The following is a 27,798-nucleotide window of genomic DNA, read 5'->3' on the forward strand; positions in this document are numbered from 1 at the left end:
GTCCGACCCATCGCGACCCCATGGACAACATTCCTCCAGGCCTTCCTGTCCTCTACCATCCTCTGGAGTCCATTGAAGCTCACTCCGACTGCTTCAGTGACTCCATCCAGCCACCTCCTTCTCTGCCGTCCCCTTCTTCTTCTTTTGCCCTCCATCATTCCCAGCAAGAGGCTCTTCTCCAGGGAGCCCTTCCTTCCCATTAGGTGGCCAAAATATTGGAGTTTCCTCTTCAGGATCTGGCCTTCTAAAGAGCAGTCAGGGTTGATCTCCTCTAGGACTGACCGGTTGAATTGCCTTGTAGTCCATCTTTTCTTTCTTTTTCTTTCTTTCTTTCTTTCTTTCTTTCTTTCTTTCTTTCTTTCTTTCTTTCTTTCTTTCTTTCTTTCTTTCTTTCTATCTATCTATCTATCATCTATCATCTATCTTATAATCTTGTCTATGTTGTTTTGTTCTTAGTTGCCAAGTTGTGTCCAACCCATCGCGACCCCATGGACAAATTCCTCCAGGCCTTCCTGTCCTCCATCCAGCCATCTCGTTCTCTGCCGTCCCGTTCTTCTTTCATCCTCAGTTTGGCCTTTTAGTGGCATTCATTAATCTGTTGCTCCCATGGGGATTTTCTTATTAAGTCCCACGTTCACTTGCCTTTTTCTGTGATAGATACCTGTGTAAAAGACACACATTGCAACGCATGAAGGGTGCTAAACCACCACAAGAAATGCAAACTGAAAGTACCCCTCTGCAGAAGGAGGTTTTCGCCTCACTACCCTGTGCAGGTGGCATCACTGTGAAACATCCAGTTACTGTCATAAGACTGACAATAATATTTTGCCTCATCTTCTGGTTGAACACCCGTAATTGTTAAAGTAGCTCTGGAACTGTCGGTCGCCCCAGAGAATCGGTCAGGAACGTCAGCAGGCCTGTAGACGTGCTGATAAATCAATAGTGTGGGTGGCTTGATGGATTTCTGCTGATACCAGGACACGTAGTAACCAGACAGAGCTCCACTGCTCCTCGTACAGGAGATCTGGACCTTTCCTTCAAGATGTGCTGACACGGAAGCTGGTTGAGTCAATACAAATTGGGCTGAGGCCCCTGTAAGTAACAAAAGAGGAAGAAATGGCCAGGTGAGACTTGAGCTCCATCAAAGTCAACTGAAAAGAGACCAAAGCCCACTAACATCGGATGAGGTTAACAGAAGAACAGAGTTGGAAGGGACCTTGGAGGTCTTCCAGTCCAAGCCTCTGCTCAAGCAGGAGACCCTATACCATTTCAGACAAATGATTATCCAATCTCTTCTCAAAAACCTCAAGTATCAGAGACCCACAATTTCTGGAGGCAAGTTATTCCACTGATTCATTGTTCTAATATCAGGAAATTTTTCCTTAGTTCTAAGTTGCTTCTCTCCTCGATCAGTTGCCATCCTTCTTGTTCTACCCTCAGGTGCTTTGGAGAATAGCTTGACTCTCTCTTCTTTGTGGCAGCATCTCAAATATTGCAACACTGCTATCAATGTCACCCCCTTAGTCCTTCTTTTCATTAAACTGGACATACCTAGTTCCTGCAACCATTTGTATGTTTTGGCCTCCAGTGCCCTAATCATCTCTTCTTGGTTACATCTCTTCTTGGATGTTACACCAAGAAAGCAAAAGATATAAATCCAAGGGTTTACATTTGCAAGCATGTTCTCCTTTACCTGTGCAATAAGAAAAAATGAGGAAGAAGAGAACAGCTTGTGCCATGTTGAAGCTAAGGGTATAAGGGATGGCCATGACAGATGTCCTATGTGCAAAATGTTTTGGAGACATTACTTTGCTTTAAGGGCCAAGTGTGGGAAAATGCAAAGCCATGCAAAGGCGCTTCCTCTACGTTGGTGGTTGTCATCACCATTCATGGCCACTGTAAAGTTATAGGGAGGGGAAAACACTTGGTCACCACACAATTTCAAGGTCCTAGATGGGCCAGTTAAGAGGACATACTCATGGGCTATCTAGTTGGCTTGACCTGACTGTTGTCTGGGTTCTGATAGATGCCTTAATTAACTCATGAGCCTCGAGCCAAGTTTCAAAAGAAACCCAGTTATTTATTAGGAGCAACATGACAGCACATTCCCGAGTGAAGTCAATTCTGCCACCAGTGATTTACAGTTCAACTATGACCCTGCTTCCCCATCTCCTTCTAGAGTGTGTTATAAATTACATTGTCCAATGAGGCACTTTCGCGGGCTGTAAAAAAAATGCACCTCTTAAACCGGCTCTGGTAATCTGAGATCCCTCCTTGAGAAAGGTATGCATGGAATGTGCTTCTGAACACATTCAGCTGCTAAGCTGCCCCATCAGTTTTCCCCCCTCCTGCCCATGGCAACTCAAGAGTAGACCATGAATGCTTTGTGAGTTGGCAACTATCATTTATCTGAATCGGGATTTCTCCAGACACAACTGTTAAATTGAACCAAGGATGGAGAAGCATTGGTTGTTTTCGCCTACCAGCGGCCAGTGGAATTGCAGTAGATTCGGACGGTGAGGAGGTTGGGGAGAAACATGGGCCAGTCCTGGAGTCTGGGGAAGGCTATGACGAGGGCTCTGTGTCGGAGGCAGAGAGGGGGCCAGGGCCGTATGCCAGTTATCAGCTGCCTTCGGAGTCAGACATCAGTGAGGCAGAGGAACAGCTGGAGCCTGTTCCCTTTGTGCGCATGCACAGAGTTGCCAGACAAAGGGAACAGCTAAAGAACAGGGGTTGACTTGGGAGGAAGGCCACAGGTGGACAATGAATGGCCCTTCCCAGAGGAAATAAAAGAGGAGCGAAAGGGGAGTGGAGTTTGCAGGAAACAATTCGTTCGCTTCATTGGTTCGTGACTCTCCGAGGCTCCTTGCCAAGTTCTGCACATATCGGCCTGGCAGCTCTCCCAGCCAGATAAGGTCTGTGACTGTAAATCCTCCCTTGAAAGACTTTGCTGGATGTGAATGAACAGAATTCACAGTAAACGAATAAAAGGGCTTTTTGTCGGGACAAGGAGTTTGTTTCATGCTCTTGGAAAGCCTCGGTCAGAACACTGGTCTCCCAGCTGTTGGCCTAGACGGATTTCTAGAGGATCCTATTGGCCTTGCCAGCTATTATTCAAATGGTATCCTAGCAATACCACTCCTTTACCTGTGCAATAAGAAAGAAGAAAAACCAGGAAGGAGAGAACTGCTTGGGCCATGCTGTTCCTCCTTATCCAGCCTAACAAAAGGTTTAAACAATCTTCAAGAGTAGGAATTATTCCTGGGAACTGGAGAGTGATGAGTAGAAGGGATGGAGGTCAGTAGAAATGCCCTAACAGTTTCATCCGGATATCAGATAACAGGAGGAACAAACTAGTTTACAGCTAATCCATGCTGCAGTCATCAACCTATAATCTCATAGCACCACCTTCTGGATGTTACTTAAAAAGAAGAGATCAGAAAACATCGAAAAATACTGGTGGTTTCTCAGAAGATCTTTAAGACCTGGCTATTCTCCCAGGAATTGTGGTTGAAGCCTGTGAGTTATTGTGATGGATGTTGATGGTTTGAACTGCCCTGTTTTATTTTTATTCTGTTTGGTTCTGTTAGGATTAGCTTGATGTGTTTAGCTCTGTTCTGTACCCACACAAAGAACATTTGTTATATGGCGAGATGTTGTGGCCATATAAGAATTTATAAACAAATGCAGTCAATGGATAAAAAGGTAAAGTTTCCCCTTGCACATATGTGCTACTCGTTCCCGATTCTAGGAGGCGGTGCTCATCTCCATTTCATTTTTTTTTTGTAATAATTTTTTATTGTTTTTGTCTTTTCATCACATATTACAATCTTTATATCAACAGTTTGTACAATGTTACATCGTCGTATCTATGTATGTTTTCCTCTCTTTACCATATATTACAATCATTATGTCATCTTATCTACACATTTTTATGATATTTTACATATTTACCTACTTTTATATACAGTTCTATGTTTATTTATGTATATTGTTTTCGGCTTAATTGTTTTTCTTATTTTCCAACCATTCATACCACTTATTCCAAATTTCGTAGTATTCCAATTCTTCTTTGTCCTTTAATTTTAGGGTTAATTTGTCCATCTCTGCACAATCCAAGGTTTTTTTTTATCACTAATTCGTCTAGCGGTGTGTTATTTTGCTTCCAGCATTGGGCAAAGGCAATTCTAGCTGTGGTTAATATATGTGTTAGTAGATATTTAATTTTTTTTGTGTAGTTCCCGTTAATTATTCCTAGTAAGAAGGTTTCGGGTTTATACTTTATTTGTTCCCCCGTAATTTCTTGACAAGAAAATCATCTCCATTTCAAAGCCAAAGAGCCAGCGCTGTCCGAAGACGTCTCCGTCTCTGATAGTTAAATATGTCAAAAAAGATGGAATGCTAGAATTAAATAACAGGTGATTGGATAATGAAATTAACGGTAGAATTTCGCGGATTGGCGGATTGGAAAGAACACGAAGAGAGGTATGAAGAGGAATTGAGTTTTCATTGGAAAATTTGAATTTGAATGATGGTATTTTCGAATAAGAACAAAAATATGTTAGAATTAAAGAATGGGCGATTAGAAAATGAAGGGATGTGTTGTAAGAAAAATATGTATGGTAATAGTAAGGAATAGAAAAGAAATTTTATTAGTATCACATCTTTGAATATTAGAGTAACAGGTGGGGGGGAAAGCTAAAATAGAGATAAAAATAAGAGAGGAATTATTATGTATGTATGTATGTATGTATGTATGTATGTATGTATGTTGGTTTTGTTGTCTTCGGGTCTTTTCCCATGTAAGATTGAGATTGTCTTGGCAACGTTTCAGCAAGATCTCACTTGCCATCTTCAGGCTTTGGGCTTAAAATGCGAACGGAGCTGCAGTCTTTCTGTAAATCCTGGTGGGAGGGGATGGGATGCTGGCTTTGTTACATACATACATACATACATACATACATACATACATACATACATACATATACATACTATATACCCAGGATGCCATTTGTCAGGGCACGCGAGGCGTTGCCCTGTCAGCTGAGTTCAGCCTTTTTTAAAGCCATTTTTGCCCTCCCCAGGTTCCAGAGGCTTTATAGGGAGGGAGGGAGGGAGGGAAGGAGGGAGGGAGGGAGAGAGAGAGAGAGGGAGGGAGAGAATTGAAAGAGTAAGAAGGTGGTTTAGAACAGAAGGGTGGCAGTAAAGGACATGTGCAAATATTATGAAACCATGAAAATGAAATGTAATAATTGTGTATAGTAATATTATGTTTATTTTTATTGAAATGTATGGTAATCGGGTATCACACCGTCCACACATTGATGTGTCTAAATAATATTAAAAAAACAAAACTTGGATGCAAAAATACAAGAAATCGTGGGTGCCCCGTCACTGGAGGCTTTTAAGAAGAGATTGGGGAGCCATTTGTCTGGAGTGGTATAGGGTCTCCTTCTTGAGCAGGAGGTTGGACTAGAAGACCTCCAAGGTCCCTTCCACCTCTGTTGTTCTGTTGAATGGCTACAGCCTTCAAAGAGACGGTGAAGAACCCCAAGCAGAAGTTCTGTGTTAAATGAGACATAGTCATCCTTCAACCCATCCCTTTCCTCCACCCACCCTGAAGTCCCAGTTCCAACTGCAGTGACCTTCTAGAATTCAAATGCCACCACATCTCTAGGAGCGTAAAAGAGCAGGGCACCAAGCAGAGAAGAAGCTGGCAGTTGGAGAAGGCTAAGAGGAAGGAACCAAGAACAATATTTCAGACATTTGTAAGTAGTGCATATCGGAGAGCACCTGCTATGAGGTTTTTGTTCAGCTCTTCAATAGGATTCTTTCACTGTGTACTTGTTATCGTCTGTAGCAGACAAACAATAATAATCAGCTTCGTCCTCTGCCTCAATATTGGAGATGGTTAACACGGCAGATTTTCTAGAGTTCGCAAAAGAACCAGAAAATCGTGCTGGGATTCCAGATGGTGTTGAACCATCATAGTATATAATAAGTTTGGGGGCATTTCCAGGCTTCTGTTGATACTGAATTGTTCCACTGCTTTTAGTACACGTTATTTGTACTGTCTCTCCAGAAGTTCCAGACACAAATGTTGGTTGATTCAGGACAAACTGGGAAAAAGTCCCTAAAAGAAAGCAAAAATGAACAGGAAGACTCAATAAGTACCATGCTCACTTGAGCAATAGAGACAGATGTGGTAGGAAGAGAAATGTGAAAGCTGAAGTCAGGGAGAAATTATTTCTTTGAATTATTAGGAGATGGGAAGAACAGTATCAATCCCCGACATTTTTAATAGAAATCCCAAGTCATCAATTACCCAGAAAGGAAGAGGAGAGGATGAGAAGAGGCAGCCAAGCCATGGTTGGAGAAGGAGTCAGGATTGAATTGTCTGTAGATCCAGCTGTGCTCTCTGCTCTTAAGCCTTTTGCCAGTGGGGAATTCAAATTCATGCAAATGTTCCACCTAGCCATCAATTCTTCCTCAGACGTGAGAGCCTACAGACTTAGAATAACAGAGTTGGAAGGGACCTCGGAGGTCTTCTAGTCCAACCCCCTGCTTAGGCAGGAAACTCTACACCACTTCAGACAAATGGATATCCAACATCCCCTTAAAAACATCCAGTGTTGAAGCATTCACAACTTCTGGAGGCAAGTTCTTCCACTGATTAATTGTTCTAACTGTCAGGAAATTTTTTCTCCTTAGTTCTAAGTTGCTTCTCTCCTTTGATTAGTTTCCACCTATTGCTTCTTGTCCTGCTCTCAGGTGCTTTGGAGAATAGCTTGACTCCCTCTTCTTTGTGGCAGCCCATGAGATATCGGAAGACTGCTATCATGTCTCCCCTGGTCCTTCTTTTCATAAAACTAGACATACCCAGTTCCTGCAATCGTTCTTCATATGTTTTAGCCTCCAGTCCCCTAATCATCTTTGTTGCTCTTCTCTGCACTCTTTCTAGAGTCTCCACATCTTTTTTACGTCGTGGCGACCAAACCTGGATGCAGGATTCCAAGTGGCCTTACCGAGGCCTTATAAAGTGGTATTAACCCTTCACGTGATCTTGATTCTCTCCCTCTGTTGATGCAGCCTAGAACTTTGTTGGCTTTTGGGGCAGCTGCTCCACACAGCTGGCTCCTATTTAAATGGTTGTCCACTAGGACTCCAAGAGCCTGCTTCAGATAAAAAGAAGGGCAAAGATGCTTTCTCTTCAAGCATTAAGTTTTGCTGGTGCAGCACACTTTGGCTGAGTGAAAACTTTTGAGAAGGACTTCAGAGCAACTGCAGAGAGCAACTCCTGAATGAGAAATGTCCTCACTTTGTCTCCTTGATCCATCCTCTTTAGTACTGAGACAACTATTCAGGGAAATTATGGACTATTTTCAGGACACTAGGGATGACAACAGTCCCTATTAGGTCACAAATTAATATTTTCTTGAAAACTTGCTGTGTTCATCAGAGGAGCTCACCAAGAGAAGGCAAAAAAAAAAATCAGTTCAGAGGGCACATAGACTAAGATGGGAGTGGATATCCTACCATAGTATAAAAAAGCATATGAATCCATGGAATTCCTTAGAGATTTACCCCCCCCCCCAAAAAAAACTAGGTCTGTGCTGGCAATTTTACAACTAACACATTGAATACAAGGGTCACAATATTTGTCAACTGCAGGCCACTTTATCGGATGGATATGGTGGCCTGACTGATGTCGGATTTCAATGAGGGGATGAAGACAGGATAGCAAAGGAAGGGACTGAAAGGCCATTCATAAATGTTAGAAAAATATTTGAGCTGTGCTGTTATGGTTGCCAGTGGCCAGAGGAGTTGGCAGCTGATTTGGACAGTGAGGAGGTTGGGGAGGAAGATGGGCCAGTCCTGGAGTCTGGAGAAGGCTCTGATGAGGGCTCTGTGTCGGAGGCAGAGAGGGGGCCAGAGCCGTATGCCATTTATCAGCGGCCTTCATAGTCAGACGTCAGTGAGGCAGAGGAACAGTTGGAGCCTGTTCCCAGTGTGCGCATGTGCAGAGTTTCCAGATGAAGGGAACACCTAAAGAACAGGGATTGACTTGGGAGCAAGGCCAACAAGTGGACGATGAATTCCCTCCCAGAGGAAATAAAAGAGGAATGAAAGGGGAGTGGAGTTTGCAGGAGACCATTAGCTCGCTTAATTGGTTCGTGACTCTCCTCCTTGCCAAGTTCTGCAGCTATCGCCCTGGCAGCTCTCCAAGCCAGATAAGGTCTGTGACTGTAAATCCTCCCTTGAAAGACTTTGCTGGATGTGAATGAGCAGAATTCACAGTCAATTATTTGTCAAGACAAGGAGTTTGCTTCATGTGCTTGGGAAGCCTCAGTCAGAACATGTGGTATCTCCCAAGCCATGGTTGGAGATGAGGTCAGAACTGAATTGCTTGCAGATCCAGCTGTCCTCTCTACTCTTAAGCCTTTTGTCAGTGGGGAATTCTAATCCATGCAAATGATCTGCCTGCTCATTGAATTTTCCTCAGATATAAAATCCTGCTTCAGATAAAAGGAAAGACCTTCCCCCTGAAGCTTCCTTCCTGCCTGAGCAGGGGTTCGACTAGAAGACCTCCATGGTCTCTTCCAACTCTTTGAGGATTATGATTTGCTGATGTAGCTTTTGAAGGGACCATCCTGTTCAGCTGAGTGGAACATTTGGGAAGGACTTCAGCTCATCTGTAGTGTAGAAAGTGGGCATGAAAATTGTCCTCATTTTATGTCCTTCAACCTACCTACTTCAGGTTGAGACAGATCCCTCTCAGCTTTTCGGGGAAATTGTGGCTTCTTTCAGGGATGTTAGGAATGAAAACCATCTATGTTATGACACTGATTCATGTTTTCCTAAAAGTTTTGCTTATCCAAGGGGGTCTCCAAGAGCAGACAAAAATCCAGTCCCGTGACCATATGGACTACTAAGATTGGAACTGGTGTCCCACCATAATATAAAAAGGAAGCTCAATCCATTGCTTTATTTCTTTATATTGATTATTATTCAAATTCTTTACCATACATTGTTAGATTTGGATTCTTATCTGTTTTCTGCCTCTTGTGCCCCTTGAGAAGGGAAATAACACATTTTTTTCATTGCTTCTGATAGCCTGAATTAGAAGCCTCCTTAAGCTAACACACTGGGGACTAAACTTTCAGACTAAGTTTCGAAAACATGGCAATCCTGACCTCTACTGGTTATGTCACCCAAGCCTCAAGATACTTTTTGGGGGTTAGGCAAAGGAGATGCCAAGATTCTTTTTGCCAAAATAAAGAAGAAGCATAGTATCCTATAGACGTTGCTGGATGTGAATGAGCAGAATTCGCAGTCAATGAATAAAAGGGTTTTTTGTCAAGACAAGGAGTTTGCTTCATGTGCTTGGGAAGTCAGGGTCAGAACATGTGGTATCTCCCCAGATGGAACCCAATTCTAGGTAGACTGAGAATATGTGAATTGACAAAAGGATACCAGTCAACCTGGACTCCAGCTACACTCATAAGGCGTCTCCAAGAAAAGGAGGCTAATGGCATTGTCTTGCTCCTTGCCCATCTAACTGACTTTATTGTTTATTGGGGTGAATCATGTTTGGCATTTTGTCCTTGTCTCTAAGACCTGCTCGAGTACTTGATGTTGAGCCTAAAAAGAGATGTTTATTTTTTAAAAAAAATGAGAGAAGGTTTTTCTGAAACTCAAATGTCAACATATCCTCAAGAGTCTAAAACGGAGTGACAGGAGTGAGGAAACACCTGACAGCTTGGGAAGACTTTGAGGAACCAAGAACAAGATGTCACACATTTGCAAGTCATGCATATCGGAGGTCAGCTGCTACAAGGTTTTTGTTCAGCTCTTCAATGGGATTGTAGCACTGTGCACTTGCCACCACCTACATTATACAGGCAATGATAATCAGCTTCATCCTCTGCCTGAAGATTGGAGATGGTTAACACGGCAGATGTTTCAGAGTTTTCAAGAGACCCGGAGAATCGTTCTGGGATTCCATCGGCTGTGCTGTTATCTTGATATATGATGAGTTTGGGGGCATTTCCAGGCTTCTGTTGATACCAGGAGGAATCCCCTCGGTCAAGTGTTCCACTGTTTTTGGTACAAGTGATTCGGATTGAGCCTCCAGGAGTTCCAGCCACAGATTCTGGTTGGGTCAGGACAACTTGGGAGAAAGTTCCTGAAAGACAACAAAGATGACAGGAAAGACTCTATCAGCAAAAATCTTCACTTAAATCAGAAGATATGTGTGGTAGGAATACAAATAAGGAGATGGATCTCTGAATCATCAGTAGACAGATAATTCTACTGGAAATAATATAGAGGAAAGCTTTAGTCATGGCAATTTTAGAGTAGAAATCCCAAGACATAAATTACCCGTAAAGGAAGAGGAGAAGAGGAGAAGAAAAGGCAACCAAGCCATGGTTGGAGATGAGAAGTGAATTGTCTGCAGATCCAGCTATCCTCTCTACTCTTAAGCCTTTTGTCAGTGGGGAATTCTAATCCATGCAAATGATCTGCCTGCTCATTGAATCTTCCTCAGATATCAAATCCTGCTTCAGATAAAAGGAAAGACCTTTCCCTTGAAGCTTCCTTCCTGCCTGAGCAGGGGTTGGACTAGAAGACCTCCCTGGTCTCTTCCAACTCTTTGAGGATTATGATTTGCTGATGTAGCTTTTGAAGGGACCATCCTGTTCAGCTGAGTGGAACATTTGGGAAGGACTTCAGCTCATCTGTAGTGTAGAAAGTGGGCATGAGAATTGTCCTCATTCTATGTCCTTCAACCTACCTACTTCAGGTTGAGACAGATCCCTCTCAGCTTTTCGGGGAAATTGTGGCTTCTTTCAGGGATGTTAGGAATGAAAACCATCTATGTTAGGACACTGATTCCTGTTTTCCTGAAAAGCCTTTGTGCTCATCCGAGGGGATCTCCAAGAGTAGACAAAAATCCAGTCCAGTGGCCATATGGACTACTAAGATGGGAGCTGGTGTCCCACCATAATATAAAAGGAAATTCAATCCATTTCTTTACTTCTTTATATTGATTATTAATCAAACTCTTTCCCATGCATAATGGTATATTTTGATTTTTATCCGTTTCCTCCTTCTTATACCCCTTGAGAAGGGAATTAACACATTTTCTCATTGCTTCTGACAGCCTGAATTGGAAGCCGCCTTAAACTAGGACTCTGGGGACTAAAATTTCAGACTGTTTCGAAAACGTGGCAATCCTGACCTCTACTGGTTATGTCACCCAAGCCTCAAGATACTTTTTGGGGGTTGGGCAAAGGAGATGCCAGGATTCTGTTTGCCAAAATAAAGAAATATAGTGCCCTACATGAAATGGAAATAGCATGTTGAAATCTATTTTTTCATGACCCTAAAGGAGGTGGATGAGAAGGAAGAATGGGAATATAGGAGAACATAATTATGACCTTAACCCTAACCCTAATTCTAATCCTATAAAAGCATAGAATTTTTTTTAAAAAACACCCAACAATTAAGGCAAACAAAGGAGAGTCCAGTTGTAGGCAATTTGAGATGGACTGACGATGCTCAAGGAGACAGAACTGGGTGAACTTTTCAAAGAGCCAGAAACATGGGTGGAGCTTTTAAAGAGTCTCTTATTCTGCTCATGTTTCTGATGAGGTTACAGCTGATCCCAGGAGTTCTATGAACCTCCAATATTTTCACTCATTTCATGATAATAAATCCTGACTCTTACTCTGCAGGATGCTGAAAGAGAAGGTGGATGATAAAGGATGATTAAGAACCATTCCACTCAACAATGCAGGGAAATGATGGCCCATTTTAGAGATGTTTAGAAGCGACAATAATGTTAGGTTGCAAATTTATGTTTCCCCCAAAAATCTGCAGTGCTCATCAGAGTTGACCAAAAAATCAGGTCAGAGGCTGCAGGGACCACCATATTAAGATAAGACCCGGTGCCCCATCATGATATAAGACTAAAAATCTTGAAAGGAAGCAAAGAGTAAAGAACAGTTTCCACCAAGGAGGTGTAATTTCAAAGGGGAGAGAAACGTTAGATCTAAAAGGAAAGTGTGATGGACTCAGAAGAAGCTTCCCTGACCAGAAAAGACCAAAACGTAGTTGTCCACATCAGAAGGTTGATAAGACCAGGAGGAAAGAAGCCCATAGTTGGAATGTAGGATGAAGATGGGCAATATGTCTCCAAATGGGATATTATGTGGTGCTCTGAGTGAATCTGTATGCTAAATGAGATGTAAACATAGTCAACTGATCCCATTTCATCCACCCACTTTAAAGTCCCAGTTCAATTGCAACATCCTTCTAAAACTCAGATGTCATCGTATTCCCCAAGAGTCTAAAGCGGAGTGACAGGAATGAAGAAACACCTGACAGCTTGGGAAGACTTTGAGGAACCAAGAACAAGATGTCACACATTTGCAAGTCATGCATATCGGAGGTCAACTGCTACAAGGTTTTTGTTCAGCTCTTCAATGGGATTGTAGCACTGTGCACTTAGATGGTTAACACAGCAGTTGTTCTGGAGCTTTCAACTGAACCAGAGAATCGTTCTGGGATTCCAGAGGGTCTGCTGCTATCTTGTTATATGATGAGTTTGGGGGCATTTCCAGGCTTCTGTTGATACCAGGAGGAATAGCTTCCTCCAATTGTTCCACTGCTGATAGAACAAGTGATTCGGATTGAGCCTCCAGGAGATCCAGCCACAGATTCTGGTTGAGTCATGACAACTTGGGAGAAAGTCCCTGAAAGACAACAAAGATGACAGGGAAGACTCTATCAGCAAAAATCTTCATTTCAATCAAAAGAAAGGTGTGGTAGGAACAGAAATTAGGAGATGGATCTCTGAATTATTGGTAGACAGGGAAAGGCTGTAGTCATGGCAATTTTAGCGTAGAAATCCCAAGACATAAATTACCCATAAAGGAAGAGGAGAGGATAGCCAAGATAAGGGGCATCCAAGCCATGGTTGGAGAGGATGTCAGAAGTGAATTGTCTGCAGATCCAGCTGTCCTCTCGGCTCTTAAGCCTTTTGCTAGCAGGGAATTCAAATTCATGCAAATGCTTTGCCTGCTTATTAAATCTTCCTCAGATATCAAAGCCTGCTTCAGATAAAAGGAAGGACCTTCCCTTGAAGGCCCCATCCTGCATGAGTAGAGGTTGGACTAGAAGACCGTCAAGGTCCCTTCCAACTCTGTTATTCTGTTATTCTCTTTGAGGATCATGATTTGCTGATGCAGCCTCTAAGGAGACCATCTTGTTTGGTTCAGCAAGAATATTTGGGAAGGACTTCTACAGGTGTAGAAAGCATGCATGAGAATTGTCCTCATTTTATGTCCTCCATCCTTGTTCGAGCTAAGACAGATCCCTCTCAGGGACATTATTACCTATTTCAGGGATGTTAGGAATGAAAACAGTCTTTGCTGGGTCACAAGTTCATGTTTTCCTGAAAAACTCTTGTGCTCATCCAAAGGGATCTCCAAGAGTAGACAAAAGTTTAGAGCCCACATGAACTGCTAAGATGGGAGCTGGTGTCCCACCATACTATAAAAAGGAAGCTCGATCCATTTCTTTCTTTCATTAAATTGATTAATAGTCCAACTCTTTCCCATGCATTCTGTTATACTTTGATTTGTATTCGTTTTCTGCCCCTTGAGAAGGGAATTAAGACATTTTCTCATTGCTACTGACAGCCTGAATTAGAAGCCGCCTTAAACTAGGACTCTGGGGACTAAAATTTCAGACTAAGTTTCACAAATATGGCAATCCTGACCTCTACTGGTGAGGTCACCCAATCCTCAAGATACCTTTTAGGGGTTGGGCAAAGCAAATGCCAAGATTCATTGCATAGTGACTTACATCAAATGTCAATAATTTGTTGAAATCTATTTTTTCATGGCCCTAAAGGAGGTGGATGGATGAGAAGGAAGAATGGGAATATAGGAGAACATAGTTATGACCTTAGCCCTAACTACAACCCTATAAAACCATAGAATTTTTTTTAAAGACACCCAATGTTACGACCCAAAAAAATCAAGAAAGGAGAGTCCAGTTGTAGGCAATTTGCTCAAGGAGACAGAATTGGATGAACTATTGACAGAACCAGAAAAATGAGTGGGGGTATTAAAGAGTCTCTTATTTTGCTCATGTTTCTGATGAGGACACGGCTGATCCCAGGAGCTGTATCAGTCTCCAATAGTTCCACTCATTTTATCACAGCAAATCCTGACTGTTTCTCTGTAGGATGCAGAAAGAGAAGAGGGATGATTAAGGACAACCTGGACCAAAAGATCTGAAAGGAAGCAAAGAGAAAGTTTCCGTGTAATCCCAAAGGTGGGGGAGAAATATTAGATATGAAAGGGAAGAGCAAAGGACTCCAAAGGAGCTTCTCTGATCAGAATTGATCAATAAGAATCAAAATGTGAGCATTTAGATAATAACGGTTGATGTTAGACATTCAAAACTTTTCCATCACTATTTCAGTAGACAGAGGAGAAGAGGAGAGATGTGGCTAGGTTGTAGTTGGGATGTGGGATCCACAATATGGCTGTTATTGGAAATGATGTGGGTGAATCTCTATGTTAAATGATTCATAATCCATAACTCAATGGATCCCTTTCCTTCCACGCACCATGAAATCCCAGACCGATCATAACACCCTTCTGGAATTGAGATACAATCACATCCCTGAGAGTCTAAGTGGGTGTGAGAGCAGGAAAGAAGCATCTGAGAACATTTTTACACATTAGCTAGTCATGCATATCGGACATCACCTGCTGGAATGTTTTTGTTCAGCTCTTCAGTGAGATTGTATCATTGTGCACTTGCCACCACTTATATAAGACAGGCAATAATAATCAGCTTCATCCTCTGCCTGAAGATTGGAGATGGTTAACACAGCAGTTGTTCTAGAGTTTTCAACTGAACCAGAGAATCGTTCTGGGATTCCAGAGGGTCTGCTGCTATCAGCATATATGATGAGTTTGGGGGCATTTCCAGGCTTCTGTTGATACCAGGAGGAATCGCTTGTTCCAATTGTTCCACTGCTGAGAGAACAAGTGATTTGGACTGAGTCTCCAGGAGATCCAGCCACAGATTCTGGTTGAGTCAGGACAACTTGGGAGAAAGTCCCTGAAAGACAACAAAGATGACAGGAAAGAGTCTATCAGCAAAAATCTTCATTTCAATCAAAAGAAAGGTGTGGTAGGAACAGAAATTAGGAGATGGATCTCTGAATTATCGGTAGACAGGGGAAGGCTGTAGTCATGGCAATTTTAGCATAGAAATCCCAAGACATAAATTACCCATAAAGGAAGAGGAGAGGATAGCCAAGATAAGGGGCATCCAAGCCATGGTTGGAGATGATGTCAGAAGTGAATTGTCTGCAGATCCAGCTGTCCTCTCTACTCTTAAGCCTTTTGCTAGCAGGGAATTCAAATTCATGCAAATGCTTTGCCTGCTTATTGAACATTCCTCAGATATCAAAGCCTGCTTCAGATAAAAGGAAAGACCTTCCCTTGAAGGCCCCATCCTGCATGAGTAGAGGTTGGACTAGAAGACCGTCAAGGTCCCTTCCAACTCTGTTATTCTGTTATTCTCTTTGAGGATCATGATTTGCTGATGCAGCCTCTAAGGAGACCATCTTGTTTGGTTCAGCAAGAAGATTTGGGAAGGACTTCAGCAGGTGTAGAAAGCATGCATGAGAATTGTCCTCATTTTATGTCCTCCATCCTTGTTCGAGCTGAGACAGATCATTATTACCTATTTCAGGGATGTTAGGAATGAAAACAGTCTTTGCTGGGTCACAAGTTTATGTTTTCCTGAAAAACACTTGTGCTCATCCAAAGGGATCTCCAAGAGTAGACAAAAGTTTAGAGCCCACATGAACTGCTAAGATGGGAGCTGGTGTCCCATCATAATATAAAAAGGTAGCTCGATCCATTTCTTTCTTTCATTAAATTGATTAATATTCCAACTCTTTCCCATGCATTCTGTCATACTTTGATTTGTATTCGTTTTCTGCCCCTTGAGAAGGAAATTAAGACATTTTCTTATTGCTACTGACAGCCTGAATTAGAAGCCGCCTTAAACCAGGACTCTGGGGACTAAAATTTCAGATTAAGTTTCACAAATATGGCAATCCTGACCTCTACTGGTGAGGTCACCCAATCCTCAAGATACCTTTTAGGGGTTGGGCAAAGCAAATGCCAAGATTTATAGCATAGTGACCTACATCAAATGTCAATAGTTTGTTTAAATCAATTTTTTCATGGCCCTAAAGGAGGTGGATGAGAAGGAAGAATGGGAATATAGGAGAACATAGTTATGACCTTAGCCCTAACTACAACCCTATAAAACCATAGAATTTTTTTAAAGACACCCAATGTTATGACCCCAAAAAATCAAGAAAGGAGAGTCCAGTTGTAGGCAATTTGCTCAAGGAGACAGAATTGGACAAACTATTGACAGAACCAGAAAAATGAGTGGGGGTATTAAAGAGTCTCTTATTTTGCTCATGTTTCTGATGAGGACACGGCTGATCCCAGGAGCTGTATCAGTCTCCAATAGTTCCACTCATTTTATCACAGCAAATCCTGACTGTTTCTCTGTAGGATGCAGAAAGAGAAGAGGGATGATTAAGGATAACCTGGACCAAAAGATCTGAAAGGAAGCCGATCTAAAGTTTCAGTAAAAGAGATGTAATTGCAAAGGGGAGAGAAATGTTAAAGGTGAAAAGGAAGCGTGAAGGACTCCAAAGAAACTTTTCTGATCAGAATTGATCAATAAGAGCCAAAATGTGAGCGTTCCAGATCAGAAGGGTTGAGCTTAGATAATCAAAACTTTTCCATCACTATTTCAGTAGACAGAGGAGAAGAGGAGGAGATGTGGCTAGGTTGCAGTTGGAATGTTGGATCCACAATATGGCTGTTGTCTCCAAACAACTATTATCGGAAATGATATGTGGGTGAATCTCTTTGTTAAAAGATTCATAATCCATAACTCAATGGATCCCTTTTATTCCATCCACCTTGAAATCCCAGACCGATCATAACACCCTTCTGGAATTGAGATACGATCACATCCCTGAGAGTCTAAGTGGGTATGAGAGCAGGAAGGAAGCATCTGAGAATTTGAGGAGGCTAAGAAGAACCAGGAAGAGGATGTCACACATTGGCTAGTCATGCATATTGTGGTTCCCCAGCTGAAGGTTTTTGTTCAGCTTTTCAGTGGGATTGTAGCACTGTGTACTTGCCACCGTCTGCGTAAGAGAGGCAATAATAATCAGCTTCATCCTCTGGCTGAATATTGGAGATGGTTAACATGGCAGATGTTCTCGAGCTTTCCACAGAACCGGAGACTCGTGCTGGAATTCCAGGGGCTCTGCTGCCATCAGCATATATAAGAGGTTTGGGGGCATTTCGAGGCTTCTGTTGATACCAGGAGGAATACCCTGATCCAAATGTTCCACTGTTTCTAGCACAAGTGATTCGGATTGTCCCTCCAAGCGATCCAGACACAGATGTTGGCTGATTCAGGACGAACTGGGAAAAACTCCCTGGGGGAAAAAAAAGGCAAAGATGACAGGAGGATTCAATCAGCAATGATATTCATTGAAAGTAAGAGAAATGTAGGGTAGGAACAGAAATAGGAAATCAAGGAAGTAGAGGAGAAACCACTTCTCTGAACTATTAGGTGATGGAGGAAGAGTATAAGTCCCAGGAGATATCCCCAGTCTTCAATTACCCAGAAAGGAAGAGGAGAGGATGAGAAGAAGCAGCCAAGCCATGGTGGGAGATGGGGTCAGGGTTGAATTGTCTGCAGATCCAGCTGTGCTCTCTCCTCTTAAGACTTTTGCCAGGGGGGAATTCAAATTCATGCAAACGAAATGCCTACTGAATGAACCTTCCTCCGATATCAAAGCCTGCTTAGGATAAAAGGAAAGACCTTTCCCTTGAAGGTTCCTTCCTTCCTGCGCAGGGGTTGGACTAGAAGACCTCCAAAGTCTCTTCCAACTCCATTATTCCCTTGGAGGATCATGATTGGCTGATGCAGCTTTTGAGGAGATCATTCTGTTTGGCTGAGTAGGAACATTTGGGAAGGACTTCAGCTCACCTGTGTTTTAGAAAATGCGCACGAGAATTGTCCTTGCATTCCATCGAACATGAAATCCTGGACCCTTGATGGCAAACCTATGGAACATGTCCCACAGGTGGCAGGCAGAGCCCTCTCTGCTTGCACTCCAGCTGTCGCCCCAACCCACCTTCACCGCGCATGCATACATGCCTCCCGCTAGCCAACAGGTCTCTGCTATTCATGTGCGGGGACAGGCCACAGGCGGGGGAAGTGTGCACATGCAGAGGGTGGGGAACATGTGGGGCAAGGTGCATGTGTGGGGAGCATACTCATTGCATTTTGGGTATTCACGCACATGCGCGCATCCCCCACACTCTGTTTTGGGCCTCAAAATCCTCCTGCACCAGCCTGGAAGCCAAAACGGGGCATGGGGGCATCACGCAAGGCTTGGAACACCTCCTTTTCCAACCTGGAAGCCGAAAATGGGTGAGGGTTGGTGGGGCACATGTACGGGGAGTGGGGGGGGCGCATATGTGGAGGGCACTTGCATTGGATTTTGGGGGTTCACGCACGCACGGGCAAGCTTTAGGCACTTGGCACCATAAAGGTTAGACATCCCTGTCCTAGGCTAATTATAACACCCTTGTCTAATTCCGATGCCATCATATCCCTGAGAGTCTAAGTGGGTGAAAGAGCAGGAAGGAAGCACCTGAGAATTTGAGAAGGCTAAGAGGAACCAAGAAGAGGATGTCACAGATTGGCTAGTCATGCATATTGTGGTTCCCCAGCTGAAGGTTTTTGTTCAGCTCTTCAGTGGGATTGTATCAATGTGTACACGCCACTGTCTATAGCAGACCCACAATAATAAGCAGCTTCATCTTGTTCCTCAAGATTGGAGATGGTTAACATGGCAGATGTTCTCGAGCTTCCAACAGAACCGGAGAATCGTTCTGGGATTCCAGAGGCTCTCCCGGTATCAGCATATATAAGAGGTTTGGGGGAATTTCCGGGCTTCTGTTGATACCAGGAGGAATACCCTGATCCAAATGTTCCACTGTTTCTAGCACAAGTGAGTCGGACTGTCCCTCCAAGGGATCCAGACGCAGATGTTGGTTGATTCAGGACAAACTGGGAAAAACTCCCTGGAAAAAAAAAAAGCAAAGATGACAGGAGGATTCAATCAGCAATGATGTTCATTGAAAGTAAGAGAAATGTCGGGTAGGAACAGAAATCGGGAATCAAGGAAGTAGAGGAGAAACCACTTCTCTGAACTATTAGGTGATGGAGGAAGAGTATAAGTCCCAGGAGATATCCCCAGCCTTCAATTACCCAGAAAGGAAGAGGAGAGGATGAGAAGAAGCAGCCAAGCCATGGTGGGAGATGGGGTCAGGGTTGAATTGTCTGCAGATCCAGCTGTGCTCTCTCCTCTTAAGCCTTTTGCCAGGGGGGAATTCAAATTCATGCAAATGATCTGCCTGCTCATTGAACCTTCCTCAGATATCAGAGCCTGCTTGAGATTAAATGCAAGACCAATGCAAGCGTTTCACTTCCTTTCAAGGGCTTTTGTCTTACTTCTCTATTCGAATTGAGCACTGTGCACCCGTTCCCTGTCCAAAGAAAACAGTAATAAGTGGCCTCGTCTTCCACCAAGGCCCCTGTGATGGTCAGAGACATTATGCTCCCTGACCTGGAGCCAGAGAAACGATCTGGAATGCCTGTGGCTCTGATGCTGATGTCGTATATTAAGAGCTTTGGAGTCTGCTCTGCCTTCTGCTGGATCCATCGTGGGTAATTGCTGTCAGCGATGGTCCCTCCACCATATATACAGGACATGATGATGGTCCCTCCGGGAGCTACGAAATCTGGATCTTTCACGCTCTGCAGCTGCTGGATGCTGGCTCCTGAAAGAGGATGTGGGATTTTGGGAACAAGGGAGAGCATGGAATTAAGGAACATAAGGTGAACCTACGCTACACAGCCAAACCATGGCCAGCCTTTGCTGCCCTGCATTCCACATGGTGACCATCAAAAGGATTTTCCCCTCCTGCCCCCTGATTCTCTTGGTCTCACCTAAGGAAGACAGGATGGTGAGGAGCAGAAGAACCCAAGCCATGGTGGACACTTAGATGGTCTTCCTGAATGAAATGTTCAGTGTTTGGATTCTATCTGGCCTCTCTTAAATCCCTAGAGGGGAAGAATGTAATTAGCATGCAAATCAGGTCATTTTTAAAACCATGCTGATCCCTGCCCTTACCAAACGGGAAGATTAACTAAAGGTTCAGCCTGTACCTAATTGATCAATATATGATACTAGCCATCAACCTAGCTGTTGTCTTTGTTTATCCCTATCCCCGTAGTAGACATTCACAAACGTCCGCACCAAACGTAATTTCTAATGTTGGGTTTTCTCCCTTACCAGAGAGAGCCCCCTTGTGGAGTACTGGGAAGCCATTACCATGGCAACTCCACTGCAGATGTACAGTAGAAGCCATCTTAAGGCACAACAGGCTGTATCCTATCAGAACACATACCTCGAGGGGTGTTAGGGGTGTCTTAACCCCCACAGTATTTGTTTCCAGAGAGTAAGTCATCTGTGTACCAAGTTTGGTTGAAATTGCTTGAGGCGTTCCAGAGTTATGCTGGAACACACACACACACACCCGCACACACACATACACATAGCCATTTATATATAGTGTAGCATAGCGTAGCATAGCATAGCATAGTACAGTACAGTACAGAGATAGATAGATAGATAGATAGATAGATAGATAGATAGATAGATAGATAGATAGATGATAGATAGATAGATAGATAGATAGATAGATAGATAGATAGATAGATAGATAGATGATAGATAGATGGATAGATGGATAGATGGATAGATGGATAGATGGATAGATGGATAGATGGATATAGAGGGAGAGGGAGGGAGGGAGGGAGGGAGGGAGGGAGGGAGGGAGAGAGAGAGAGAGAGAGAGAGAGAGAGAGAGAGAGAGAGAGAGAGAGAGAATGAGAATGGAGAAACTATCACATCCCTGAGAGTCTAGGTGGGTGTGACAGCAGGAAGGAAGCACCTGAGAATTTGAGGAGGCTAAGAGGAACCAAGAAGAAGATGTCACACATTGGTTATTCATGCATATTGGGGTTCACTGCTTCAATGTTTTTGTTCAGCTCTTCAGTGGGATTGTAGCATTGTGTACTTGTTATTGCCGAGATAACACAGGCAATAATAATCAGCTTCATCCTCTGCCTGAAGATTGGAGATGGTTAACACAGCAGTTGTTCTAGAGCTTTCAACAGAACCGGAGAATCGTTCTGGGATTCCAGAGGCTCTGCTGCTATCATCATATATAAGGAGTTTGGGGGCATTTCCAGGCTTCTGTTGATACCAGGAGGAATAGCTTCCTCCAATTGTTCCACTGCTTTTAGTACAAGTGATTCGGATTGAGCCACCAGGAGTTCCAGCCACAGATTCTGGTTGAGTCATGACAACTTGGGAAAAAGTCCCTGAAAGAAAGCAAATATGATAGAAAAAACTCAATGAGCACAATGTTCCTTGAACGTAGGAGAAATGTATGGCAGGAAATCAGAAGTCAGAAGTCAAAGAAGTAGAGGAGAAACCACTTCTCTGAATTATTAGCAGATGGAGGAAGAGTGGAAATCCCAGTAATTTTTAATGGATATCCCAAGTCGTAAGTTACCCATAAAGTAAGAGGAGAGGATGAAAAGAAGAGGCAGCCAAGCCATGGTTGGAGATGGAGTCAAGGTTGAATTGTCTGCAGATCCAGCTGTCCTCTCTGCTCTTAAGCCTTTTCCAGTGTGCGGAATTCAAATTCATGCAAATGTTCTCCCTGCTCATCCGTTCTTCCTCAAATATGAGATGAAAAGAAAGACCATCCTTTGAAGATTCCTTCTCTTCAATCATTAGGATTTGCTGGTAGAGCTTCTGAGGACACTCCCATGTTTTCATGAGCAAGGACACTTGGGAAGGACTTTAGCTACCGACCCATACAAAACTTCTGGCAAAACACCATTGCCATAATGACACAAAGAAATAATAGATATTGGAGTGTTAAACTTCTTTCATCTTTCTCTTTAAAAACTTGGAAAATGGATGCCCAGATCTTTTCTTAATAGCTTTGATGAACGCTACGATTTCTTGGTACATGTAAGGCCTTAGAACGAAGAAAACACACTTCAAAACAGTTCTTTTATTGTTCCTCACCTATAGATAGAAATCTTGCCAAACTAACTGGTTACTTATTAAAGAACTTTTAAGAAAGAGCTATTTTGACCCTCTTGTTGTGGCCCACCAGCGGCCAGGGCAGCTAGCAGCAGATTCAGACAGTGAGGAGGTTGGGGAGGTACATGGGCCAGTCCTGGAGTCTGGGGAAGGCTCTGATGAGGGCTCTGTGTCGGAGGCAGAGAGGGGGCCAGAGTCCTATGCCAGTTATCAGCTGCCTTCAGTCAGACATCAGTGAGGCAGACGAACAGCTGGAGCCTGTTCCCAGTGTGCGCATGCGCAGAGATGCCAGGAGAAGGGAACAGTTAAAGAACAAGGGTCAACTTGGGAGTAAGGCCACAGGTGGACGATGAATGGCCCCTCCCAGAGGAAATAAAAGAGGAGCGAAAGGGGAATGGAGTTTGCAGGAATTCATTCCTGCATTCTTGCCAAGTATTGCGGCGTGTGAAAGATATTGGCCTGGCCACTCTCCAAGCCTGTAATTGTGAACTATCTTGAAAGACTGTGGGAGTGAAAAGACTTTGCTGGAGAGAAATTCACTGTCAATTAAATAAAAGGAGCTTATCGGGACGAGGACTCAGTTTCATGCTGCTGGGGAAGTTTAGGTTAGAACACCTCTTTCTATCAACCAACTATCTAAACTTTGCTGTCTCTCAGTCCTCTGGGATGCAGCCCCTCCCATCTGGGAATCCAGACTACATTCCACCACAGCCCTTGAAAACATGCAATCACTATCCCAGGGGTCAGCAACCTTAAACACTCAAATAGCCACAAAGGTCCTAACTGGAAGCCCCCCCGTTCAATTCTGGAGCTGACCGGAAGTCTGGTTCCCCCACCATAGAGTCTCCTCCTAGCACAGCGTCCTTTTTCCTCTGCTGACCGGAAGTTCAGTTCTCCCACCATAGAGTCTCCTCCTAGCATGGTGTCCTTTTCCCTTTTCCCGACTGGTGACAAGGAGCCGCAGCAGAGGGATGAAAGAGCCACATGCAGCTCCAGAGCTGCAGGATTGCTGACCCCTGCACTATCTAGAAACCTTTCACACAAGATGTCGATTTAAGATCTCCTCTACATTGTGACAGCCCCGGTCTAGTAAAGAGAGTTTTTGTTTCACTTCTCTATCTGAATCAAGCACTGTGTACCCGCTCCCAGTCCAGACAGCACAATAATAAGTAGCTTCGTCTTCACCCAAAGTTCCAGCGATGGTAAGGGACATGGTGTTCCCGGAGGTGGTCCCAGTGAAACGGACAGGAACATTCGATGGCCTGCTGTTGCTGGTAGCAACTAAGAGCCTTAGCACTTTCCCGGGCTTCTGCTGGAGCCATCGAAGGTAATTGTTGTCAGAGATGGTCCCACCACTATAGCTACAAGACATGGTGACAGTGCCACCTAACGCTACAGATTCTGAATTCTTCAGGCTCTGCAGCTGCTGAATACTGGCCCCTGAAAGAGAATATGAGTGTTTTCTTAAATAACAGCAACAGTTAGGTAAAGATTCCCCTCTCACATATGTGCTAGTCGTTCCCGACTCTAGGGGGCGGCGCTCATCTCCGTTTCAAAGGCAAAGAACCAGCATGTCCAAAGATGTCTCAACACCGAAGGCGCACGGAACGCTGTTACCTTCCCACCCAAGGTGGTCCCTATTTTTCTACTTGCATTTTTAACGTGCTTTCGAACTGCTAGCTTGGCAGAAGCTGGGACAAGTCACGGTAGCTCATTCCGTTACACAGCACTAGGGATTCGAACCGCTGAGCTGCCAACCTTTCTGATCGACAAGCTCAGCCACTGAGCCACCGTGGTCCCTTCAGTTCTACACTGAGGTATATATCATAATAGCACGACAACCAGAATTTTCCTGCACTGTGCTTCCGATGAAAAACCATCAAAAGAGTTGTCTCTTCGTTCCCCTGATTCTCTGGCTCTCACCAAAGGAGGACAGGATGGTGAAGAGCAGAAGAATCCAAGCCATGATGGATGGTGAGGTCTTCTTCCTCAATGTAAGGATCACTATTTGCCTTCTGTCGGGTCTCTCTTAAACCCCTAGAGGTGAGGGATGACACCAGCATGTAAATCAGGCGTTTGCTTAAACAAAGTAACCTCTACTTTGTTGATCAAGAGATGAACTTGGTGACAAAGAAGCACACTGGTCAAATAAGAGTTCAGAGCTGGTACTGGAGTATCCTAGGAAGAAGTCCCAACTCCATCCTTAGGATCATTGAGTTGTCTTCAACCATGGTTTTCATTCAGCCTTTTATTCTGACCGAGGCTTCCCAAGAGCCTGAAGCCAACTCCTGGTCCTGACAAAAACCCCTTTTATTAATTGACTGTGAATTCTGCTCATTCACATCCAGCAAAGTCTTTCCAGGGAGGATTTACAGTCACAGATCTTATCTGGCTTGGAGAGCTGCCAGGCCGAGATCTGCAGAACTTGGCAAGGAGCCTCGGAGAGTCACGAGCCAATGAAGTGAACTAATTGTCTCCTGCAAACTCTACTCACCTATCATCTTTTGCATTTTACTCATGTTCTGAAATGCCTTGTTTCTTAGGAAAGGGAATATTCTGTAGAAGGTAGCCCTTGAATAAATGCCTTGTTTTCCTCTGCACTACAAAGTGTTGAAATGTGACTTAGTAGTAATGCTCTTTTGCTACTCTAGTTGATGTTCTCCTGTGCTTCTTCCTTCTGGGCTGAGTTTTATGGTGTAAAACAGATTTCAAACAAAGATTAGCCTTATTTAGTGATGATGACACAGTGGCTCAGTGGCTAAGACTCCAAGCTTGTCGATCAGAAAGGTCGGCAGTTTGGCGGTTCGAATCCCCAGCACCACATAACGGAGTGAGCTCCCGTAACTTGTCCCAGCTTCTGCCACCCTAGCAGTTCGAAAGCACATAAAAATGCAAGTAGAAAAGTAGGAACCACCTTTGGTGGGAAGGTAACAGCGTTCCGTGCACCTTTGGCGTTGAGTCATGCTGGCCACATGACCACGGAGACGTCTTCAGACAGTGCTGGTTCTTCGGCTTTGAAACGGAGATGAGCACCGCCCCCTAAAGTCAGGAACGACCAGTGCATATGTGCAAGGGGAACCTTTACCTTTACCTTAGTGAGGATAATATATTTTTGTCTCATTGCAACTGTCCGCTTGAAAAACCGCCGTACTGAAAACAAAACTCTTTTGTAGAATGAAAATGACAAAGCTTAGAAAATATGGCAATCCTGACCTCTATTGGTTATGTCATTATGGCCTCAAGTTAATGTTTAGCACCAAGGAAGGAGAAGATTTGCAGCTCAGGGTTGTGTAAGAATTGGGATGAGATCTGAATTATTTGTGTAAAAAGAATGAACCTGACAGATTCCATTTGGAATAAGATCTTGCAATATATATCTATTTTGCTTGCTTAGGCTGGAAAAAATACTGATTGGAACAGTATTTCATGTTTTGCTGACAACTTGGGTCACTCTGACCCAGCCAGGAATAGCCCAAATGGGAACCTGGAAGTCACCTGTTGTACTGTTCAGTATTCTCCTTTCCTGCACGTGAGAGTTATCAATAAGACTTTTTCTTATTGATTAATACAGCTTTTTGTTGCCTATAATCTCCTAGTTTAGTTTTTCTTAGTATGTAGAAAATATATCGGGATATTTTTTCTCACAGGTTGAGATGAGGGGTCCTTGGTCTGAGCTTGATCGTTTTCTTGCCGACATTCCATTTACCCAAATTATCTATTCATGTTACCTAGTTTGGGTAGTGAAACACCTGCCCCCCCCCAAAAAAAAAACCAATCAAGCTCAGAGAACACCAAGGACCTCTCTTCATTTTTAGTGCTGGGTGAGCCAGGAATCAGACTCATAGGGCTGGAAGGGACCTTGAAGATCTTCTAGTCCCAAACCCCATGCCTACACCCTATGCCATTTCAGATACATGGTTGCCCAATCTCTCCTTAGGAAATCTCCAGTGTTAAAGTACCTGCAACTTCTGGAGATAAGCCGTTCCACTGATGAATTGTCCTAACTGTCAGGAAATTTCTCTTTAGTTCTAGGTTGGTTCTTTATGTGTTCAGTGCTTGGTGATTTTTCATCAACGTCTTCTGTTGACACATGCCTTGGGCAACCAAGCAACATGTTTTTGTATCAGTTCCTCCTAAAAATGCATCACCGTGTGCTGCTCAAGTTTGCTGTCCCATGCGTTGCAGTAATAATTGGCATCGTCTTCCACTTGAACTCCAGCGATCACTAGATTCCAGAGGTTCTGGGAGCTATCAGGGGAAATACTGAATCTATCTGGGACCCCATCTCCCCTGCCTTGATCAATGCTGGTATAATAGTGATATAGAAACCGTGGGATGCCACCTGGTTTCTGCTGGTACCACCTGGCTCTTACAGTACCAATGGTGTAGCCACTGCTCATTGTGCAAGAGATTCTAACTGTGGATGCCGGAGATGCAGACATGGAGGGTGGTTGAGTCAATATCAACTGGGACTCCAAGCCTGCAACCAAAACAAGAGAAGATTGGCTTGTCAGATTTTGGATGAATTCTCATGGAAGGGAGAAGACACTTGGACAGCTCTTAAACACTGCCACCCATTCGCAGATTTACCTGAGAAGAGCCATCCCATGACCAGAATAGCAGGGAACCAAATCATTCCTGCAAGTTGTCGTTCTTTCCAGTTCTCATATCTTTCTTTTCGGATGGTTCTTCTTTATAGCTAACCCATGAAAGTTCTCCCAACGTATGCAAATTATCCATCCATCCCTCTTTGCAAATGGTGCAGCCCCAACCCCCTGTCCCTCTAACCTCACAATATTAAAGCACAAGATGACACCGGGTTAAACCATGAACTCCAAAAGACACAAGGCACCAAGGCAAGGAGTCAGCCATGTACATTCTTGAGAAATGGGCATCTTAATGGTCACCATGATGTAAAAAAGATTTTGAGACTCTAGAAGCAGAGAAGAGCAACAAAGAGGATTAGGGGACTGGAGGCTAAAACATATAAAGAATGGTTGCAAGAACTGGGTATGTCTAGTTTAATGAAAAGAAGGACTAGGGGAGACATGATAGCAGCGTTCCAATATCTCAGGGGCTGCCCCAAAGAAGAGGGAGTCAAGCTATTCTCCAAAGCACCTGAGAGCAGGACAAGAAGCAATGGGTGGAAACTAATCAGGGAGAGAAGCAACTTAGAACTAAGAAGAAATTTCCTTACAATGAGAACAATTAATCAGTGGAACAATTTGCCTCCAGAAGTTGTGAATGCCCCAAAACTGGAAGTTTTTAAGAAGATGTTGGATAACCATTTGTCTGAAGTGGTGTAGGGTTTCCTGCCTAAGCAGGAGGTTGGACTAGAAGACCTCCAAAGTCCCTTCCAACTCTATTATTTTATTCTAATCAAGTTATTCTCATGCAGATTTCCATCTTCTTTAAAACTAGAAATTTATTTCCCTGAATTACCATATTGGTTGATTTCATTGATT

General features: G+C 43.6%; 2 long non-coding RNA genes and 3 gene segments (V, D, J or C); all 5 read right to left on the bottom strand.

Moving 5' to 3' along the window:
* The window catches only part of LOC309399270 (immunoglobulin lambda-1 light chain-like), a 205,068-nt gene that overhangs the window by 92,119 nt on the left and 85,151 nt on the right, over positions 1-27,798 (bottom strand).
* The window catches only part of LOC309399272 (immunoglobulin lambda-1 light chain-like), a 145,329-nt gene that overhangs the window by 85,846 nt on the left and 31,685 nt on the right, over positions 1-27,798 (bottom strand).
* Positions 12,591-13,041, bottom strand: LOC309399282. Its single transcript, XR_014176489.1, has 2 exons — positions 12,932-13,041; positions 12,591-12,758 (listed from the first exon to the last, which is right to left on the bottom strand). It is a non-coding gene; the product is annotated as an uncharacterized lncRNA (long non-coding RNA).
* Positions 14,977-15,427, bottom strand: LOC309399283. Its single transcript, XR_014176490.1, has 2 exons — positions 15,318-15,427; positions 14,977-15,144 (listed from the first exon to the last, which is right to left on the bottom strand). It is a non-coding gene; the product is annotated as an uncharacterized lncRNA (long non-coding RNA).
* LOC309399057 (immunoglobulin lambda variable 8-61-like) lies at positions 18,475-20,228 on the bottom strand. The segment is given in 3 exons: positions 20,158-20,228; positions 19,688-19,988; positions 18,475-18,556 (listed from the first exon to the last, which is right to left on the bottom strand).

This window comes from Natrix helvetica (genome assembly GCF_964273705.1).
Source record: "Natrix helvetica genome assembly, chromosome: 14".
Taxonomy (NCBI): domain Eukaryota; kingdom Metazoa; phylum Chordata; class Lepidosauria; order Squamata; family Natricidae; genus Natrix; species Natrix helvetica.